This window comes from Ambystoma mexicanum, chromosome 1q (assembly GCF_040938575.1).
Source record: "Ambystoma mexicanum isolate Mex_15411 chromosome 1q, UKY_AmexF1_1, whole genome shotgun sequence".
Classification (NCBI taxonomy): Eukaryota; Metazoa; Chordata; class Amphibia; order Caudata; family Ambystomatidae; genus Ambystoma; species Ambystoma mexicanum.
The window spans coordinates 300,629,824-300,653,076 of record NC_090922.1 but is presented as its reverse complement, the minus strand read 5'-3'; the positions used below and the strand labels follow the sequence as shown (position 1 = coordinate 300,653,076).

Here is a 23,253-nt window from a genome sequence, read left to right as displayed (position 1 = left end):
CATCTTGGAGGCGAGATCCTGGGCCCAGGGGGGAATCTTTAAAGGAGCTATTTTAGCAGCTCCGTGTCCGCCAGCCGTCACCGAAGGTTCCAAGGGGTGCCTCAGACTCTCATGCTTCCCTGGAATAGCAGATTATTGTTGGATGCCCGCTGCAAGGGCTGCATTTCGCTGGATGTCGCAGGACTCAAGCGGAGGCCATTAAAGGAGCGTCCACATCGCTGGCGCTCCAGGCCACGCCCCCCCCAGATATTTTAAAATGTTTGGTAATATAGCCGCTTGTCTTTTCCCCTCTCTGTGTCTCATCCTTGTTCCTTCTCTACCCAACCCTGCGAATCAAGGAGAGCCTGCGCCTCTTAGAGCTCCTTCGTGCTGACCAGCCTCCCACGTCACGCCTCCTTTGAAAGCAGAGGACTAGAGTGAGGCTTTTCCAGCACTTTCCCCAGAAGAATGTGCGCTCCATAATCTCCAGAGCGACTGGTTAGAAGGAGCAGTTTCGTATCCAAGGTATACCCACCTCTCTCTGCTCGCCACTGTGTCAAGTATCTGCCTGTATCGCGATAGGCCGCACACCGCCGCCTACAAGAGGGAACTGCAGAGATAAACAACAGATGAGATGATGATTGGGGTGGAAGAGAGAGAGGAAATGACAGGGCAGAGAAGGGCAAAGAGAATGAAAATGAAAAGAGAGACAAAGCAACATATCGAGCGAAAATAGAAAGGGCCACAAGCAGAGAGGAGATAGAGGGAGTCAAGTGGGGACCGGATAGAGTGGGAAGGGTGGGCACCACTAGAGAGAGCCAGAGGGTGAGACACATTGAGAGAGACAGAGGGGGAGAGAGAGATGGGGAAAAAAGAGGAGCACAACAACACACTTCGAGTGGGAGGCAAATTGGAGACACGGATGGAGAATGGGAGTTTGAGGGAGAGGGGGGGTGGAAAGAGAGGCAGAAAGATAACAGTGTTTGACGGAGAAGAGATGGAGGGGGGGTCTTTGAAAGTGGAGACAAGAGAGATTTCAAAAGGAGGGGAAAGAAGGTAGGCGGGAGGGAGAGACCCAGAATGAAAGACAGCAGGAGACGTAAAACGAGAGTGAAGGGAAAGAAAGAGGCGAGGCACCTGCAGAGTGAGGGCACAAAGAGCCCAAGAGAGTCATGGAGTGACTGGGCCACTTGGAGACAAAGAGAACGAAAGAAAGTCTAGGAGACGTTAAATGAAAGAGGTGAAGGGTCGCTTGTGCTTGAAAAAAATATAAGACAATCGAGACGTGAAAACCAAAAGAGAAAAGGCATGAAAGAAGTGGAGGAAAAGAAGAAAGAGAGCGCCCTTCCGCGAGACCTTCACTGAGAACGAGTTTCCACAGCTAAAGAGAACATAAAAACTCAGACACAGTGGGGGAGAGGGTGGCTGGCAGAGAGAACCATTTCAAAAGAGAGAAAGCATGAAAAACACACTGCGAGAGACAGAAAGGGAACACGAGGGAAGATGAAAAAGCCTGTGTGGGTGGGGGGTGTCAGGCAGTCAGCCAGAACGAGAGCGTAAAGGCAAGAGCGAGCCCTAGCGAGAGAGACAAGGAGAGGAAGGGTAGAGAGGCGATGGAAATGGCAAAGGTCGCGCTGAGGCCTACGGACTGCAGGTGTGTGCACTGCGCCAACCTTTCATAATGTCAACCTGGAAGAGGGGGGCTACATGGCACCAGTATTGAAAAAAGTTGGGGTGACTCGTTGGCATTTGTCATGTCACAGGAAGTGAACAGATGTTCAAGTGAAATATGCACATTTCACTCCCTTGGTCTTTCTCAATTGAAGAAAGTGCACAGAGCAAATACGCATTTGCCTCTCACCAGATCAGTCGTGAACACCCGAAAAATTACCCAAAAGACAAGCGTTTCCTGAAATGTTGCTGCAAAAGTTTAAAGGTGCCAAACTTTTTGGACCAAAAAAGCTGGACCCTTTGTCTGCTCTTGTGGGTGTCTCGCTGCCCCTAAACCTGGCGACTTCGGGTCATCCTGGCACGTCACTGTTTGCGCACCGAACTAATTGAAGAAGGCCACTTTTACAAAATTCCTAAAACACCCTAGTTGTGACGGCGGCGACTCTCTGAAAAGAGTGGGCGGAACCCGTCCAGTCGCGTGTCCCCTCAGCTTGACCCCTGGGTGACCTACCCTGCACTTGTTTATTTCCATTTCAAGCATCGAAGTCGATGGGTTTTCAGGTTGTGGTAGCAGCATTCCTGGGGCAAGAAAGCTTGAGGGAATGTGTGCCTACAGTGGTGGGGCTGTGGTGGAGATATTGTACTAACAATGAAGTGGGTTTGACTGTTGGCATGCCTGAGGGCTCGGTCTGTTGTGTTGGTCTGCGTGGGCCGAGGCGTGCTACTGTGGTGGCACGAGTCGAAGGGCGGGAATCGTTTGGAGTGAATCTTGGTAGTGGAGAACAACACTGGCTGACAGGAAAGAAGGGTGTCAATGGCTGACTAGGAGTACAGCTCCATGAAAGGGGTATAGAGGGCAGAAAACGCCAGGCGCTGTGAGAAAATGGTACCGTGCAATTCCTTCCCGGAAGCGTTCCCCTGGGGCTTCGTTCCCTCAGACATCAGCAACTTGTGCAATTCCACTGCCAGCTCACGGCGGAGGTGCACTTTTCCATGGAAGGGCGTTGGCTCGTTTCTTCAGCCCGAGGCGCGCTTGTGGCGGGAGGTTTGGGGCACCGTTTGAGCTAGCTTTACATAATTCCATAAAACATGGTTACCAAGAAAAGGATGTTTGTTTTCTCTTTTAAGCAAGGTCATCAGATAATATTCTTCAGCTCTGATTGGCTGCGCCCTCGCGCCTAATGGCGATCATTTCTGATATAAGGCTGTGTTGCCGGTCTGAATTGCTATCGTCTGCCCCACACGTGATCTGAAGCTCGACAGTGAGAAAGGTATGCACCGGTTTCCTTTTACCTAATTATTCTAATGTCTGTCTTCATTGAAGAAATTCAATTACTCTTTATGTGTCTCTGGTGTGTCACCTGAACGTCCTGTATGTCAAGGCAGGGCGAAGCCAAGACATCCTTGGTGTGAAGCCATAAACACTGGGTCTGTTTTTTTATCATTGGAAAATCTTTGGCGTGATGAAGGTAACCCTCAAAATCTAGAATGTATGCAGATTCATGACAATATAATCTTTTACTTACATATGTTGATCACAAATACGTTTGACACACAGACAGCTACAACAATACAATGAAAGTGAAGAGGCAATCCCACTATGCATTATTGCAAAGGATTTATTTCACTATCCTTGTTCCATGCTGTGGACATGTCTGTTTTATGCTTGTAAAGCACGCTCTTTGCCCCCCCCCCATTCCCCAAGTAACCTTGGAGCTGGGTACTGTGCCCCCTGCATTTGATGAAGCCAGAGGGCCTTTGGGTGAAGAATAGGCCTGCACGAACCCCCATGGTCATCCCGAATTCTAACACAATTGAGCGGCAAGATGCCAAAAGAAGGGGATGCAACTTTCTTGGCGGCGCAAGCATAAAACTATCAAAAGACGCAAGTCTTCGCAAAGTATATTTTGTATAGAAAAATGCTTAAAATTTTAAATAAAAACTGGGAACTGTATCAAGTATGGATCTAAGTGCCAAGAAAAGAGCCATAAATGTTTCGGGAGATAGCTCAGTGGCAACGTGCTCGCCCTGGAAGCAAGACGACACGGAACAAGACAGGTTCGATCCCCGGGTCCGCGCTTAGAATCCTCTGGGTATCAAGTGTGGTATAAATAACCTATCATATCAATACAAGCACTATGCCACTTCGCATGCATGATGCATGACACTGCAATTTAGCCCAACTATGATCTCTCCATCTCAAGGCAAACAGTGCCAGCAGATGGCTTTTCAATACTCTGAGGATGCGCGGCTTGCTCAAGTGGAGGTCTAAGAAAATGCCACCACACTAGGGAATCCTGGAGGAAACCAAGGCATTCCCATGCGGGACCCTCTTTCGATCCTGAAAAAACTCATGGTGTTGTGAATTGTTCTGACTTTCAATAAGCAGTTTTGGTAATATTACAAATCTGTGATTTGAAAAGAGAGATCTGCATCGATCTGTATCCCAAAATTTCAAAACATAGAGGCGAGTATTGATAATGAGCAAGAACCCCAGGTCAATGGATGTGTCGCATGTGGATTATTTGAGATTAAAACTTGCATCTCGTTTTTGGAAGAGTAACATTTCAATCACAATTATAGATTCCATTTATCGGATCCTTCACAAGCCTGAGGAGGTTCTGGGGATCTCCCAGATACATAAATTATTGAAATCCAAATACACACACTCTACCAGGGGACCAAGATACCAGTTTATAAATAGTATGAAAAAGCATACACACCTGGGGGACGCCACATGGTTGTTGTACATAGTGGAAGCAGCATTGTCTCAGGTAAGAAGGATTTGGTCCACTCCAAAGCCTCATCACCTATTCTGGCTCTATTCCATATTCATGCCAGGAAAACGGCATGATTGGTGGTATTAAAGATCGCCCTTAAATTTTAAAAAATCAGTACACCAACATCATCGTAATCTGCCATCTATTTTTTTTTTTAAACGTGCATAGCTCAAGAGCGGTGGAACACTTTAGAACAGGAGGTTGCCAACATTAGGCTTCGCTTTTTACACAGGAGCGCAGTACTGTTGATGGAGGGAGTGGGCGATTTTCATTCGTCCAGCAGGTATTGTTGAAAGAGCCATGTATTTAGTTTTTTGCAGAACCCGGAGGATGGTGGGGACATTTTGAGCCTCTGCTGGGATTTACATCCAGATGGTCAGGCATGGCAGGAGAAGGGCCACTTGCGAGTCTTCTCTTTATGGGCTGTCCTCATGATATCATCCACAACTGCACTCACTACAGACTCTGTACTCGTACCAGGGTGAACACTAGTCTGGTTTGAGTCAATGTGTTTTGGAGACTTCCCTGAAGGCTGCTGGATTTTACCAACAGCTCCTTCTATAAGTTTCCCTGAAAATGAGAGCTTGGAGATCTGACTACACATTCGACTATTTAGGTTGGATTGGAAACAAATAGTGCATTTAATTTGGTTTTCATTGATGCACTTTTAGCTTGTTATATCATTGTAAATTTAATTTGCAATTGGGGACAACAATTTAATTTCACAGGAAATATTGACTGTCTTTATTCCTGTGATGTTGTGTCTCCTACCTTTTTCTTAATCCTTTTTTCCATTTTTCTTTATTTTCCTTTGGTTTTCCTTTTTCCTTTTTCTTGGTTGTATAAGTCTGTTGGAATTTATAATAATTTCTATTACTTTTGAGATTGGAATTTGGTTTTGTGCAATATGTTCGTGATTTATAATTGTATTATGCACTTTATGTTCACTTTATCTTATAGTATGTTTACTAGATCAAAATACACTTTAACTGGAGAGATCCAAGATTGATTGTCCGATTTTATGCTATTTTATCATGATTCCAGCATTATGTTTAATGTTATTAGATATATATATATAATACAGATTGACTGATTTTATATGATCCTTGGCCTGGCCTATCCCCTCATTGCGCTCCTACTTTGAGAGCTATGTATCCCGCTTGATCCTTCAGCGGTTGGATTCACGTGACCCCTTCTTCTCTCTTGTTAATGGTTCTGTTACTCCCCTGGGTCTACGTGGTTGGGGATGCCTATTCTTGTTTACATGTCACTGCACATTGCAAAGTAGCCATGATGTCCAAAGAAGTGCACTTCAGTCGCTGCGGTGCAAGATTAGACAGCCTGAAGTCTTTATTTCTTATTAGCTTCATGAATCACTGATAATTAACACAGAAGATGAAACACCCCCGTTGCATCTACCAGGAAGTTCCAGCACCAGCTAGTGCATTCAGAGCACTCATTAACTTTTCAACATGAAATCACTCATCCATGTCATAGTCCTGCATCAGTTAGCAACTCTCACACTACATGCAAGACAAGAAGCAACTCAGGACTTTCTTAGATCCGTGGGATCAGTAGAAACCTTCTTAAATCATTGAAGTACCACAGCACGTCTCAAGATGGTTTCACATTTATCCTCTATTGTCGGTGACAGATTGTTAATCACTCATAGTCCTTCCATTAACCATGGGATTTAAGATTGTACTAGTGATTGATTGGCACGGGTCCTGGTAACGTCAAATCATCTGCTTTACCGAGCACTTTAAAACATTCCTTGGAAGATAAACTTGTATCATGGATTTCATTCAACTAATGTCAGAATTGCTGTGCAACACCGGGGAAAAGTTACTTCTAGTTTCACAAATCTTGGTGACTTTCAATTAACAAGGGACCGCAGATTCTTTCCAGGGGTCCATTGAGGATTCTGTGGAATCCACGTGAGATGTGTGTGAAGGAGGAGTGGGAAAATTAAGCGACTGCTGCCTGGAATGTACCAGTTGGGCCCGGTTGAGTATTCAGCAGCTCGCAGTAGTGGCATGGGGAGTGGGAGAAGGAGGGTGGAGAGGTAAAGGGGGAAGATGAGGGATAATGGCTTGGTGGGATGTTGGTTACCAGTTGGGTGGAAGAAGGGGTGCTGGTGTGGGGCAAGGGGATAGGAACTACCGAATGCAGGCAGCCAAAATTAGTAAACTGTGCCCAAAAGCCATTAACCATTTCACCAAATGCCACATGGAAACAGTGAAATAGATGGTGGTCACACCTTATCAGGATGTCCTCTGCATCTAAGATGGAGCCCACGGTTACAGTGATGACACTTTCTGGCTTTGTCAAACCAGGACTAAGAAGGGGCAGACTTGGGAGGGAGACAAGACCACCGTGGGGGTGGAGTAGCAAGGGGGTTACTGAGAAGGGTTATGGCAATGAGAAATATGCTAGGGGTAGAAAGATGGACAGCGTATTACTGTGGCCTACATTCAAGCCCATTGCAGTATTAGTGTGCTTGCCTTATTTGGTGTGTCATGAACTTCTTTGTCATAAGACACAGTCTACTATATAGTCACCTATATTTCTACTTCTCAATGTAAGTACACGCACGGGCAGCGCTTAAATAATGCGCGCAAAGCACTGAGGAAACTGCTGAGCAGGTCCTATCTCCTGTGACACTGTAGATGTGTCTAACCCTTAAGTTAAATATTGTTTGTTTGTTTACTAATTTATAATGCGTGCCAGACCCAGAGGTAACCGGGCGCAGCAGAAAAGAATGTGCAAAGCTTACAATGTTACAAGAATCTGGAATTTACAATGTTACACAATTTACAATGGTGCAGCAATGTACAGTTTACATACTTACACTGATACAGGTGTAGGCAAATGGTCACAGACGATAAATATACAAGATGCAAAGTTGACAGACTATGTTAAGGTTCTATACATTTGTTGATCGACTTCTAATGATACATATATACAATCCATTTAGGCAAAGATACAGGGGTGTTAGATGACCGTGCCACCTGGTATTGTTTACACTCACTTTCCGCGCCACAGCTCCTATTGACGCACTTACCTGTCCTAATGTTGTTGATGTTCCCACAAAATTGCTTGGTATAACTATGAGCAATGCCACCGGTTACACATGGGAAGGCCACGTCCAGAAGGTCATATGGAAGACAATTCATTTCACCTTCCACATGTCAGAATGCTGTCCAAACAGTGCTGGGCTGCAACTACGCAGTTTAATTTCTCTCAAGGATGTTAAAGAATTTAATTATGTCGTTCATGGCGAAATACCGTAAACGAATTTCCTGCGTTTTACAGCAGCAATTGAACTAGATCTTTTTCAGTCTTTCTTTTCCCTTACTTGAGGTACTTAGCCTGCTGACATATAGCTTGAAAGGCGATTCCTACTTCAAGAACAAGCTGTCTGCCCCTTCTTTTAAGTTGGGGACAACCTTCTACGGCATGACCCCTCAAGCATGTGCAAAGTCTAGACCTTTGCCGAGTCCCCTCTTTCACCTGCTCACCGGGATTCTGTATTAACATTTCGCACAAAAAACGTTACAAAAAGACATCATATCGTACTAACAATACAATAGATCGACAATATTGAAAACACTTCCTAGCTTAAGATACTTTAAAATGACATGGTAAAAGGAAAAACATGACATGATTTAAAGGTAATAGTTGCAGTTTAAGCAGAAACTGTATCAGTCAATCTTTTTTTCACAGTTTCCCATATATGATGTTCTGCTGATGCCAAGACTAGAGATTCTGCTCCAAAGAGCATGCTCCAGAATTGGTTGTGGTGAAAATCCCGAACTTTGTCAGAGCCTTTAACGTATTTGGGTAGTAATCTAGGACATTGTGTAAGTATATGTCGTCTGGTTTCCACATATCCCCCACAGTATCTACAGAGTCTCTTTTCCCTGGGAATTCCCTTCCAGGCTCCAGTGTACCCCAAGACGGATAGTATATCTTATCTTAGATATTGAACAAATCAAATTAAAGCAGGCATTCGCAGCTTAATTATATAGCTACGCGCGACTTCTTCAAACAGTCTTTGTTGGGCATCCAAGGCATATCTCGGTCGCATAGCTAGATGATTCAAAGATGCTATGCGATCAAGATACCTTGATTTCTTCTCAAGCCCTGTCAGATGAAAGTCGACAATGGACTCAGGAATACAACTCAGTCCAATATCATCAAGTGTTTAAAAACGAAAGATTTCAAATTCCCATACCAGACACTCTGAGAACATCTTTGTGCGTGCACTGTTGTGTGGTTTAGAAGAATTGGCTTATCCTGTGTCCCAAAATTAATCTTAGCCGACAGCCTACATACTGAGACCCTTCATAAGAATAACGACGACTGCAGTCCCAGCTCCAGTCTTATCGCCTGTAATGGGACTGCGCTGAGTAGGCCCAGGAAAGAGCGCAGTATTTTAGCCTCCAGACCAGGTAGCCAGGCAACCGCACTCTCCGGCAAGACCTGCAGCGCATACAGGAGGCCTGGTGTTATGGCGTGCTTGTATACCTTAATCTTGGCCTCAATAGAGCCCCCCCAGTCTATCCACAATCTTCCTGATGGTAAGCCACTTTTTTCCATGCTTTAGAGGAGACCACCTCGCCAAGATATGTTTGCGTATTGGCAGCCTTAATGCACATTCCCAAGTACTTTACTCCTTGACCTGTTCAAATTGTGTACCATCCATATTCCAACAAAAAAAAAACGGGCCCCCATAAGCTTGCTGCCCTATGGTCATGATCTTGGTTTTGGCCACGTTGACCTGAAGTCTGTTTTCCTCAGCATAGAGATATAACTGGCCGAGGGAACGTTGAAGCCCTACTGCTGTGCCGTCGAATATCACTGTATCATTAGCATATGTGAGGCAATATATATCCTCGTTGCAGAAGCGAGGTGTATGGTTATTCACAGACTTGAGATACAACAGAAAATCAGACATATAGAGATTATATAATAGAGGGGCTAACACTACTCTGTTGGTAGGCATAGAGTCAGAGAGGTTGCCTTCTTGCGAAAGACGCATTTTGACCTGTGTATTACTGTGCAACTCCTTAAGAAAGTACAATAGGGAATCTTCAATCCCCCATTTTTCCAGTTTGGACCAAAGCTTGGGGCAGGGCACACTATCAAAAGCAGAGCCATAATCCACATACCAGATGTGTAATGCAAAGTCAGGGTTTTGATAGGTATCTGATATTAACGTAAGCAGCACCCAGATGGAATGGGTCGTTCCATGGTTTTTACTGAAACTTGTCTGACTCAGGTTCATAAGGTGCTTGCTTGCCACCCATGTCCACAGCAGCTCCAAAAGTAGTTTGGGAAATATCTTGGAGCTGCTGTCTAACATGGCCAATAACCGGTCGTCTCCCGGGGTATGCCTAGAGCCCTTCTTATGCGCCGGGATTAAAACCGACTGCTGCCAGGTTCCAGGATCCAGTCCGTTCTCACAGATATGCAAGAATAGATGTTGCAGTACTGAGGCCCAGTAGCAGGAATCACTATTGATCACGATGTTAATCAGTCCATCAGGCCCAGCTGATCTAGAGGGTTTTAAATTACCTATGAGCTCTACCAGGTCGCCCTCTTCACTTGCCACCTAACTGCACTATTAACCATGGATTTCCTGTGCAGCAGCCTACTATTCCCCGGTGCATGCCAATAATTGGCCCTAAGGAATACGACCCAGTCAGATCCAGAAAGGCCACAGATTTCAACTGTAGAAGAAACCTGCACAGTGGACACGAATCATGTGCCAACATTTTTGGGAATCTCGTGTTTTTATTAATTGATTGACGAACTTACAGCCAGCACTGGCTTCGTTATGATGTTAGTTCCTCAGCCATTGCTTGTACGCTGTATTAACTTTGCCTATAAGTTCCCTTTTCCCCAGTTCTTGCAGTCTGTGATTCCTTTTAATTTTACGCAGAGCAGCCTGCAGTTCTCTTTTCCTTTATGCTATTTCTGAATCTTAGGTCAACACCAGGCTTGCCTGAATATTTACTGTTAAGTACGTGTCTCTAACTTGGTGGACCGTACAGCTCAAGCAAGTTACCCAGTTCCCAGTTACATGCTTTCAGGACAGAGACCCCTGCTTTGCCTATTGATACTAATTTGGCATTTCATTTGATTATATTCCCATTCGTCAATTGCAATCTGTTCCCCTGCAAATTAACCATTGGATTATAGACTAATGTTTCCGAGATCACAGTTTGGCTAATTTGTAATTCTAATTCTAAAAGGGACTGGTCACTCCTGGGGAACAGGGTTATTTCAAGGGTAGGTAGTTATTTTGAAACAGCTCTGTTAACATATAGTCGATGTAACTACTATATTTGCCATGAGACCAAGTGTACAAAGGTTCTTTAGTAGGATTTACTAAATGAAGATAAAACTCCTCCATTGTGTCTCTCCACAATTTACCTTGAGAATAGTGTTTTTTGAGTTTAGCTAATTCCTGTGGTAGATTCAAACTATAATCATGACGGTCAACCTTGAAGTCCCTGGTCACCATGATACCACCTCTCAGGAATTGTGATTGCCAATTTCTAAGATTATCGATGTCTTTTTAAGGTCGCGTGTGAAATGACCTCCTGGCAGGTAATATGACGTTATTAATAGCGTATTTCTCCAGGGGAGACTTAGTCAGGACTGCATACAGTAAGTACTCATTCAACCAAACGTTGGTAATTTCTTTCATACAGTATGCCGCTTTGTCTCCAATACAAAGGCCACCCACAGGCCGGCCTGACTTAGGTACAGGGGATAGAGAGACAGTTAGTGAGTAGCCACCCAAATCGAATTTGGTGGTGAGCCAAGTCTCTTGGAAAAAGAACAAGTCAATGGTCAACAGTTGAGCCAAGACAGATCTATTGTTCAAAAATGATTGATGGCCTCTCGTAATCCAAGATATAGCTTGGAAAGAATCAACAATAAGGCCTTTATTTCAACATGATATTTGTAATGGGGTTGACCAGGAGCCAGCAATCCTAGGAGCTTTCCACCCAGCTCCAAGGCCGCCCCCGCTACTCCTTACCCTTTTATTTTTTGACTGATTCTTTGGCCTAGATTCATTGACGTACTCTGGTTGTCTAGTTGGGAAGAATACTGAGATGTCAAAAAACAAATTTGACAAAGCCCTGGAGTGTTTACATATTAGTTCCACCGCCGTTGGTGATATAAATGCAGCTAAACCCAGTTTGTTACACTATAGTATTTGGGTAATTCCAATCCCTGGATGTCTTTCATTGTGATGGTGCATAGGTCAGGGATTATGTGGAGTGAGCCATGTATGGTTGAGGAATGGGCTATTTTTAATGGGGTTCCTCCCAATGAACTTTATGTATTTCAGATCAATGTACCAGGAAGGGTCAGATGGAAGTAAACGCTGATCCATCATTGCCATTTGTGCTGCTTCCGCATGAGTCATCCAGTAATCTTGGTAATAATTATCAGAGGTTTCTACTTCTCTCAACTGTGATGTTCGTCCTTTCCCAGTTTGTTGGAATTCCAGTTTATTCAATTCCTCCAGAGCCCAGCTCTGATTTTCATTACTTGACCCCAAGGCCGCAGGTAGAGGGCGTCTATGTGCCTCCTGAGTTAGATTATTAGGGGGGCATAAGACTTTCTGGCCCTGCGGCACCACCGACTTCGGCCCACAGGGCTCTTTGGAATGAGTCCCCCATTGTCTATTAGCATAATTACCTGTCCAGACCGGGTTATGTGAAGAGACCTGAGGCCTCACAGGAGCAGTCCCATCTAGCACCCGGTTCTCAACAGGCGGAGGACCCCATACTCCCAACCATTTATCTATGGGTCCAAGCCGTCCCCCATCTGGTTTGTTATGGTATAATAGCCGGTGGTAGATGCCGACACACTACCAACATTAATCGTCGCTGTCCTTTTTCTACAGGCATTTATTGTTCTTTGCAAGGCTTAAAACTGGTCGAGACGAGCTGGCACTGCTGCATCTTTTCTGTTTGGGTTTTGCACATGAAGAGGGAGGACTGTTAAGCATAGAAAAATCCGTGCATATGGCATCAATTGCCTGCTCCTCTGTAGCAGCAATAATGCTGACAGTGTTTTGTACCTCTGGTTCGGTATCTAATGGGAGTAGGTTAGATAACCCATGATCCTCCCCGGTTTCCCTGTACGACATTGAATTTTTTCCTTTTCTTTTATTGTTTGCTCTTTACCATTTAGCTGTTCTAGTCCCCGGGTAACCACCTCAAACGGGTTCAGATCAATAACTTTGTTTACAGCCATGCCATGGTGCACACTCTTCTCAAGTATAATATCTACAGCCTTCCCCATAATAATCTCTAGGTCAGTTTGGCCGGAGGCAAGCTTTGCACATATAAGCAGCAGAGTTTCCTGCTTTGACTCTTATAGAATGGATTACGGCCAAAGACTTGTCCGATTGATTCCGGATCCCAGGGGGGCTATTGAAGCTGGACCTGGGTACCTCCCTCTCTAGGTCGCTCTCGCTGGAGGTAAGTCGGTCATTGGCACGTATTTCTCCAGATCCGGGGAGGCAGAGAGGTGAGTACCCATGTCAGGATTCCCCACCGTACTGATGGGGCCCAACGAGTTACGCTCAAGGTTCACGCATAGTTCCAATAATGAGCCATTGTTATCAATGGAGGGAGACTTTGGCGAGTTTATTGTGGTTACCAAGGAATGCCCACCATTACAAGATATAGCTCCATCGGTCACCGGAGACAAAGGCAAGAGGACTCTGCCTGTCTTAGTTCTTGCTGGGGATTGAAAAAAACGAGTCATTTCTGGCTGTGCCCTGAACCCCTTGACACCTTTTTCCTTCGTCTCTTTTTGTGTTTGTGGTAGTTGGGTTTTATTGCGCTGGTTGTGGGAAGGGCTGCAGGCACGTTTCACCATGTTATGCGTTAAGCTACGTAAGCCGTAACAATGTCTACTGTAAATGGACATATGCTGGTGTCTGTTATCAATGCCAGCTACAACTAAAACGGACAACAAAAACAGTTTAATTCCAGCAGTAGTACAGTAGGAAAAATTTGCACTTAGCGCACATACAACTGCACAGCACTTCCAGTGAGAGCTCTCACGCCTGCCCCTCTCATCCCTCACAACTTACAACTCACGGCTTCGTCAGTGCCACTGTGTACTGCGTGCATGGCAGGCACGCAACGGGCACACAGCCCCCCTCTCCATGCCGTAACCACCTCTGCCATTGCTTAAGTATAGGGTTGTTAAAAGCCCAGATGTCCAAACATCGTCCACCGCCCCCCGCATTCCAGCAGGGTTCCGACCTCTGGAACGGCCGAAGTAAGGATCAGAGGAAAGGACCTTGCAACACATAACAGACGTGTCAAACTGCGCTGTAACGCTCACACACAGCCGCTTCCGACACAGCCTGGACACAATGATGTGATGTTCTGCTATGTGGACCACCTCATGCCATCATGTCACTCATGCAACACATCACTAAAGATGAGCCGACACAGAGTGGGGGTGCAACACGTCTTTATTCATCAACTGCGTATCTCGAACTAACGGTCGGGCGGTAACCCCGCCCCTTAACTTCCCGTGGGTCACAGCCCACTAATCAATGGCAACAGACAGAGGACTCGTCCTCCAAACGCAATGAGACTGGCGACACCACAAATGACTGAATAATTGTCAAGGGGACTACCCAAATGCCTTCACAAGAACAGAGCTACAAATACTCTTTACTCATAAGTAAACCTTAACCTGGGCTGAATTCCACATTATGAAAGAGCAGCTCAATGTTCCTTATTAAGTAATATTCTCTACATTCTGGTAGGCTCATGTATAGCCCGGACGCTCTTCAGGCTATGCTACAGAGTCCCATTCTAAGAGGCTGTGCAAGATTGACGTGCCTTACCCTCCATGTCCTCTTCCCACTAGACCGCCATGTTTCTCTGCACCCCAGCCGACTGCCCGAGACTCTGCACCAGGCTACCTACTACCCTCACTCCCCAGGTTGGGTTCAGTGGGATCCCCAAAGCTTTGCATGGATACTGGCATGAAGCCTGAGTAAAAGGAATTGGACTTAAGGAGGGGTTGAACTTGAATCCTCTGGGCCTATTTCTAGGTGTGCAGGCACTGCCCGCCCCATACATTTGTATCATGCCAGCTTTGGATATTGAACTTTCTTGTGCATTGACCAGCATTCTCAGCTTTCCTTCCTACCTAGGCTCGTCCAGCCTGGCACGTGGATTGCCCAGCACAACACTTCCGCTCTTATCCTTAATGGAGGTATCCGTCTTCTCCTTCTCCCAGTCTCCCTTTCTCTCTCTTCTGTTTCCATCTTCTCTTGTAGCACATGCTCTCAACATGTTTTTCCTTATGTACTCTCCCACCGGTTTATGCCTTGCTTAGCCCGTACCCAGAAGAATTGCAACTCACGCACAGACATGCCGCCTACCTTTCGCAGGCTTGCAGTGAATCTTCTCCAGTCCTGTCACAGTTATCCCCCAACCCCCATGCCACATAACTGCAGGAAAAACACTATTGGGCAGATTTGCCTGAATACAATTCACCATTAAATAGTCACTTGTCACCTACAAACCCGTTGTTCTTTCCTAGCCCTAAAGTCATGGGTGCTAAACATGACTATAATATGCGTAACAAGTCATATCCTATTGCACTTATAAGGCTGTAAGATAAAGACATGTGCTTTGTTATTGACATGAGACTCCAATATGATAGCAACAGAGGAGGCAAAGCCCTCCTTGGAAACGAAGAGAGAGCTATGTCCACTGTCACAGGTATGGGCCTCAAGCCCATTTGGGCTTACTGCACCAAACACCCAGACTCGCTTGTAGTGGAAAAGGTCGCTTTAATGTGACAGGTCAAAGCTCACAAATAAATGCTAACCTGGCCCTTGGCCTTACAGACTCTCGAGCCTCCCTGCCCCCCCCCCCTTAAATACCCTGACGGCGCTCTACTGTGCAGCGCCCAAAACAACCCCGGGGGGAAACGCTTTGCGTTCCCCCTGGCGCCCCCCTTGTGGTACGATAAAGGGCTTCCACGTCATAGACATACACCCACGACATCAGCAAAGCAAGCAAAAGGTCTGCTTTTACATGGGTGAGCTTGTAGCATGTGGGCAATGAGAGAGGGTACGACTGTGACCAGACCACATCTTTGCAAAAAGAAATAGATCTTCCCTCACTGAAGTGTGCGATCACAATACTGGCACAATGAGAGCGACCTATGCTGGCACAATGCCAGAGAGCTCTTCTTTAGCAAAGGTGGACCTGCAGAAACAAGCCCCCAGGAAGACCACCTGCGTATTGCAGCAATTGAGCATCAGGGAGCAGCGTACTTCCCCTGCCCTTCAAGGGCTGATAAACACTACAACCAACTTTTATTGTCAAGTTGCGTCATCAATTTGCAGTCCACCCAGTCTCCACATGTCGCACAATTACTGATCAGACCATCTGTTTTCTGTCGCACAATTACTGATCGGACCGTCTGTTTTCCCCCGCTTTTGAAGCTGCTCCTGTGTTTGTATTCATCTGGTGGCCTGTGGGAAATCTTAAGCCTGACCACCTCGAGAGGGCCCCCTGTTGGTGAAAGGGCGTTTAGCCTTGGAATAGAACAATACCACTCTTGGATCGTTTCACTCTCATTAGCATTAGTCCTGGTGCGCTTATACTTCACGTACTAAACACATGTTTCCAGTTTATCAGTAACTAACACGTTTCAAGTCTCTCTGCAAACCATAAAGTCTACATTAAATCTATGGGAGACTTGAGTCCCTATTGGGTGGCTAGCAATGCACTATTCACATAGTTCTGAGATACATTGGTGCATAGCTACTGTGCACCATTTGCGCAACACACGTTACTCTCCCCTGCTCTCTTGCACAGATGTCAGACTGGATCCCCTCACTGGTGGGATACCCCATCCACTGTATCAAGCCGACTGGGCCGTGCCTGGTTATATCTGCCCGAGCGAGGCCGAGGAGAACACAATTAACCATTTCTTTTGGCGTGATGCATTTATGGCAGCTTGTTGCACGTGCTTGTGTGGTCCCTGAAGAAGGACAAACAACTATTCACTCTTCTCTGCCTTACCAATACATATATATATATATATATATATTCTTTAGATCTCAAGTGACTTTGGACGCCTTTAGGAATATTGTCACATGAGAGTGCATCACATATGTGAATGAATATACATTGATATAGCAGTCATATTTGAGCAGTTTTACTGCTAGGGATAGAGGGGCACCACGTGGGCGTCCCCCTGGTCCGTGCCATATTGGGGTTCTCTGTCACTTACAGGCGAGAGTAGCTTACGCCGCTCCATCCATATAAATAATTGTGAACGTATTTAGCTAAGTCCTTGTGGTATTTTTTACCTTTTGTATTTTTGAAGGTGGTGTCCGCCTCCATAATTGAATATTGCCCCTACAAAGCAACCACCAGTAGCACCACCTTTAAAAGACTGAAACAGGAAGTAGTTCAACGGTTGTTAACACCTGGTGACCGCTGCAGCAATAACGCGACTGTTAGAAGACTGAAGGGCGAACAAAAGGTTCTCTGTCATCTGATTCCCCCAGTCTTTGACAATAAGCACACATTGGAGGTCTCTGGCTTCCTATGCTTTTCTTTAGTCCCTATATTTCCTGGCAGCTGGGGTTAACTTGCCTGTCTTAATCTTAAAATTGTTCCCACAAATAATGTTTTCCTTATTAAATATGAATGACTTGCCTTCCCTTGTAGATATTTATTTAACTTAGCTAAATACGAAGACAGCATTCGATTCTCGGTAACAGAGAGGGTCGGTTCAGGATGATAAAATGTCCTATTGTGTTTCTGACACCCCACATAACCTCCCAAGAGTTACTTATGAACGAGTTGCTTAATCACAACTGTCCTAGGTGACCAAAGGACATGCACGAGCAATAAAGATTGCTCAGCTTGGTGACGGACCTCGCCAGGTACTGGACACAAGGGCTGGACAGATTCCTCCCATTAAGAGGATGTATGAGTCTTCCATGGCCCCGGGCATTGACAGACAGGAGTTTCCCATATGTCCTGGAAGCCAAGGCGGGAGAGCGTACAGAGGTGGGAGGGAGGATCAACAGTCTAGAAGGTAGTAGAGAGAACGAGGAGGATGAGAATGGAAGAGCGTTGAGAGTGGTCAGCCATAGCGAGGAAGATGGAGGCATGAGTAGAAGCCATTGCAGTGTACTGGATGCGCTCCAATCTGGACTGGAGAGAGTTGAAGAGTCAGCGGTCTTCCAAGGAGGCTGTGATACGGTTACTCTCTACTTGGCCTCGAACTTTAGAGTAGTGGGGGAGAAGGGAAAGGGGCTGGCGACCGCTTACTTGGATATTGGTGTCAGCAGGTGTTATGTTTCTGGATGGGTGAGGTGGTAGCCAGCATGAAGTATGCTGGGAAGAGCAGCGAGGCAAGAAGTAGGCTGAAGTGAGGAGAAAGGAATGCGCGTGGGAAGGGGCCCAGAGCTTTAATTGTCTGTTCCTGAGAACACCTTCAAAGAAGCTCCGGATAGGTGTTCAGACCTGGGTATGGGTGCCAGTGCAGATGGTGTGGTGGTGGAAAACATGCACCGAGCGAAAGGACAGGGGTGGCAGGGAGAAAGAAGGAGAGAGCGCTCTGACACTCTAACTTTCATGATCTCACAAAAGAAGTAGTGGGCAAAGTTGTCATCAGCGAGAGAGGAGGAGATGAAGCTAAGGCGTGAGGTGGGGGGTTAGAGGGCAGTATGGCCAGAAGGGTTGAGGATAGCTTGTGAGGGCGAGCGAGAAGAGTTTAGCCGAGGCTGGTGCAGTAGTTATTTTTAACGGAGCCTAGAGAAGTTCTGAGTGCAAGACGGTAATACGTGTGGGAGGCTGAGTGTAAGGGGAGTGCGTGGCAACACAGCATACAGCTACACACCCCTATCCCTGGGGCACGTTAACCATAAACATGAGACTGGAAGGAACTATAGATCCTACTTTTCAAAAGAGAATCTCTCCAACCCCAGAGCTCGCCACTCAACCCTACTTCCCATCTGCCCTCTCTAGCCCCCTGCTGCACCTGCTCGCCCTCCGATTCCCAGCAGCCTCTCACGCCCCGCTACTCTACATGCACCTTCCTGGGTGCATCCTGCACTTCATTGCTTCCCAGCTAGGCTTGCACTTTATAGGTATGATATGTACCTAAGTTAGGGCAGAGGGTTCGACACATGTACCCGTGCGCTTAAATATTCACCTATAAACTAACTAAGGTGATGGCCTGCTGCGTTCACCCTTCTACAAAGCCCACCCAAAAAGGGCTCTGATTTAGTGAAAATGTCCAACTGTGTTAGAAGGATGGTGACTCGCGCATATACAAATATGGTAATTCCCCAAATATGTTTAATCAGATTCTGAAAATATGTGTGGAATTACCCTATTTGTATTTGTTATCACAGTATCTATTTGGAATCCTCTCACCGACATCTCTTTTGGCAGTGCCCGAATCGCCATCCATCTAACACAATTGGATATGATACGTACCTGTCATATTAAGGGCGCATGCTTTGTTTTGCTCAGCTGGCAGGTCTGTGGGATGATCCATCGCAAAGTGGCCAGGTTGTGAGAGAGCAGGCAGCATAGTGGCGCTAAAAAAGAGAGCCCAGTGCCATGATGACCTCCACAAGCCCATGCAGGGAGCCCATGGCACCCTCAACATCTGGAGCAAGCGAGCCATTTGAATGTGTATTCGGTGACGCGGTTTTATGAAGGAGTGAAAGTGGAGCAGAGGATGTGATAGTGAAGCAGATGGAAAATAAAGGAGTGGTCAGAGGAGGAGGGATCCATGAGTGTGTAGAAAGTTTGGGGGGTGGAAGAGGGCAATTACAGATTAAGAGAGTTTCGAAGAGTGTGAGTAAGCAGGTTGTGGAGGCCAGCCAGGGAGCGGTTGCAAAGGATGCAGTCAAGTTGAAGACATTACGAGTTGGATAGGTTCAGGAGATTGCCATTTGGACTTTAGAGGGTGGAGATTGCAACAGAAGGCCAAGATCCAGTATCAAGTGGGTGGCAGATAAGGCTAATAGTAAGAGGGTTAGGTGTAAGAAGTTTAACTGCAATGGTTCCAACGTAACATGAAGAAGATCAAAGTGTGGGGGGGGGGGGTAATGGGGTCGCTTTCCTATAATCATGGACAGTAATGCAGAGTGGACCCCACTCAATTCGAGTTTGAATTAAAAAAGGGCCAACCACTCACTTTTACTAAACTTCTGACTAGTTCCTCCTGGTTGTCTGTCAGACAGCCAAACAGAAAGCTCTTTGCTGGTCAGAGGAGGCTTGCGTGGTACCCCTCTGCCCACCTTGCCCAGAGGTAGAATGGCACCCTAGGGACACCTCGTAGCCACGGCTTGCAGAGCAGACCACCAGCTGCCAAATACAAACAGCGCCCAAGTTAAACCCAGCACAAAACATTATAGGAGTCTCTAGCAGCCACCTTACTTTTCAGAGCCATCAGAGGCCACAGCGCCTTCTGCTGGTGATGAAAGGCATGGACTGCTGCCATCAGAGACTACCTGGCAGCAGAAATCACCATCTTTCACTACTAGGCTTTCTGTAGTGGCCAGCCCGTACAGCGCAGCAGTAGCTAAGCCTACCACCTGGTGGCATGTGCCAGCCATTTTGCATTATACGTTGCTAAATGTTCTTAGAGATTGCATCTGAGGATTAAGGGGAAACGGGCTCTTTAAAAATAAGGGCAATTGCGTTTGCAAATTTGACCGTTTCCTCTGATCTGTAGACAATATATCAATATAGTTAACCAGCAGGGTGCTGCCCTGAAAGTTCCTCCTATGGTTAGTGGGTGAAACTAACAATATATACTATTCAACAAATCATTATAGATAGGATGCTAACTTGGCTATGGGCGCTATTAATGGTTATATATATTGTTAGTCTCGGGAGGATAACTCAGGGGCAACGTGCTAGCCTTGGCAGCAAGACGACATGACACGGAGCAACACAGGTTTGAATCCTGGGCCCGCGCTTAGCGCGTTATAAATAACCTATTATATCATGCATGCGCAACTAATATCTCAAATTAACAGATCACATGTGTATGAAATTCCGTGCAACTAATAACCCATTCAAGTTCACAATATTTAATAGTCATCCAGACCAGTTGCTTCTTTATAAATGCCCATGCATGTATGTCCAACAACGGATGATTGAACACATGCTTCTCAGAAAAGATGGCGCTTCTTAAGAGCTTATCAATATTTTTCAATGATTCTTTATGGGTTCTCTTCAGTATCCATATATCAAGCCTCTGTATCACAGTTGCCACATGTACTTGTATTTCAATGGCTGCCACATATCATCAGATTTTAAATGTTTTTATCTACTTTTACAGCAGGAGTGGAACAAGTGGAGGGACCCTGAACGCTCAGAGCTCGATACTGCTTGGCTACGGTCTACCAGCAGCTCTACTGAACGCGCCGAGAAGAGAGAATGGGCAACGAGGTTGGGCGCTCAAACACCCACGTGGCCAATGCAACTGGAAGGAATCTCCGTATTTTTTACAGCACGGATAAGTTGGTTGTCGATGAAATAATTACGACTGCCAAAATAGAAGGTGGAGGAGGCATTAAAAATGAAGAGGTAGAGGCTCACGTCTCAATGGGAGTAGGTGTCCAAGTGACCATGCGTCGAGATACAAGGATCCGGTACCTCACCCTTCCAGCACATGATTTTAACAAGATTCCCGGAGAGGGTCAAATCTACATTTCTGTATTTTTCGAAGACACTGCAGGGAAAGGAGAGTTCATCTGTCACAACTTCTTTATCCCCAGTGATCGGTCCATCATCATAACAAAAAATCGCAATGTGAAGCTCCAGAAGTACGGCGGAAGTCTATGGGAGGATGAATTTGGAAATCGATACAGCTAAACGGTTGGCTCCCCAGACCAAGTTCATCTTCTTCCTTTCTATCTTACCATCTACAATAAATGGAGAAACAATACAAATTTCTCTGATGTGTGATTTTGTGTCTCATCTGGCAACATAACCCCTCTCCTACATACTACCAATCTCCCCATAATTTGGGAAGGCAAAATGTTACTTTACCTGCTGGTGTAATAAACGATGGAGAATAATATGATCAAATTCATGTTAAAATGTTTATTCTTACAATGCATTTCCCAAGCAGTAGTGTTCTGTTGATCCACTCTATTCGAGAAAAGGACCATGGCTGATAGAAGTTGCTTGGCAGAATTGCTATGTTCACTCTAATGAGCTTGGTCAGCAGAGTGAAGGTCACACACATAACATGGCATCGTCACGTATGAGAGGGGCCACCTCTTCAATACTAGAATCCCCAAAGCCCATAAACAACCCAGTGGGAAAACCTGATGAACCCCAGGGCCTCCCACTGCAGGTTCCCTCGTTGGTTAACACTGGTCCTCACAGCCTTTTTCAGTACACGAAAGCCTAAAAGGTCTCAGCTGTTTATGTTTTTCTTTTCAGTGGAAGTTTGAAAGGCATATGCTAGAAATCTGTAACTAAAAGTATTTTTCAAATGTATGATTTTGAACTGTACAGTGCATCCCAGTCCTAGCCTGTTATAAGTACATGCATTGAAAACAGTGTAAGACTAGCACATCAGTAATTGGGGAAAACTCTCGAAAAACTCCTGCTTGCCTGGGCCCAACCTATATAGCCGTAGGCCGGTTTGTGCGAAATAAATTTCCGGCAGCTCTTTTGCTCTGCCTTACTTAATTCTTTCTAACATGTCTGGGATGGGCCATCTGAGTGCCCATCGTCTGCTGCGAGTTTTTTGATGTGAGTACTCAACTACGCCAGGCGTATCTGCCTCTAAAACCGCCCACACAGTTCTGCGAGTCTGTCGACGCAACCAGAAACCTGAAGCACAATATAAACCCCATTGTGTAAACTGCCCCGTTTGCTTCTTTTTGTAGAACGTTAAGGGTCCCCCACACCATTAAAGCAAGCAGCATGTCTCTGTATGAGCAGATAACCCCATCAAACAATCTTGTGTTGGGTGTTTTCAATTCTTTAAAGCATAGTAGCAGGGCTGGTGCAAGGAACTTTGCTGCTCAAGGCAAAAGGTAATTTGTCTGCCCCCCCCCCCGCCCCCCTCAGCACCTTCAGATAAATGCAGTGCCCTCGCATAGTGTGAATGACCTACAACATTCCCTTTGCTCCTACTGTTTAAAACTTTCTTTTGACACAGTGCTGGACTAACGTGAAGCGTTTTACTTTTTACCAGACGCAAGAACCAACACAGGATCTTGTGGCGATGATGCCTTTATTAGGCTAACTCATATTTGTGTCCTCTTCTGACAGTGGTCCTGGAGGTTTTGCAGACAATAATATGATTTATCCTATTAAAGGTCTGCAAGATCCTGTGTTTTTTTGTGCTTTTTTTTTTTTAAAACACAGAGGTGCACTTTATATAATCGTAAAAGTAAACCATACATAACATCTCTCTCCGGCAGAAACATCATTTGCCATAACAAATCGAATGAAAACAAAGAACATCAGTCCAGCATGGCCATCCCCGCCCCACATGCCCAGACAGTACAGCCTGGCTAGGAGCACTGCAGCTTCCCCCTCCCAAAAAAGGCAGAGAATAGGCAACAGTGTTAAGCCTCCCTCAGGCATCAACGTCTACAACACCAGAGTGGCATTACATGTGGCCTTCAGAAACAGAAACAACACGGGACACAGAAGTGCACGTTCCCATCTCACATGGATGGCATAGCATGTGCTGCAGCTTTGCAAGCCTCTCCCACTGAGAACAGCGGCAGCACTACGGC

General features: G+C 45.8%; 1 long non-coding RNA gene across 1 annotated transcript; it reads left to right on the top strand.

The window, feature by feature from the left end:
• The first annotated feature begins 2,792 nt into the window (after window positions 1-2,792).
• On the top strand, window positions 2,793-21,441 carry LOC138527547 (uncharacterized). Its single transcript, XR_011283948.1, has 2 exons — window positions 2,793-2,921; window positions 20,829-21,441. It is a non-coding gene; the product is annotated as an uncharacterized lncRNA (long non-coding RNA).
• Window positions 21,442-23,253: the final 1,812 nt, after the last annotated feature.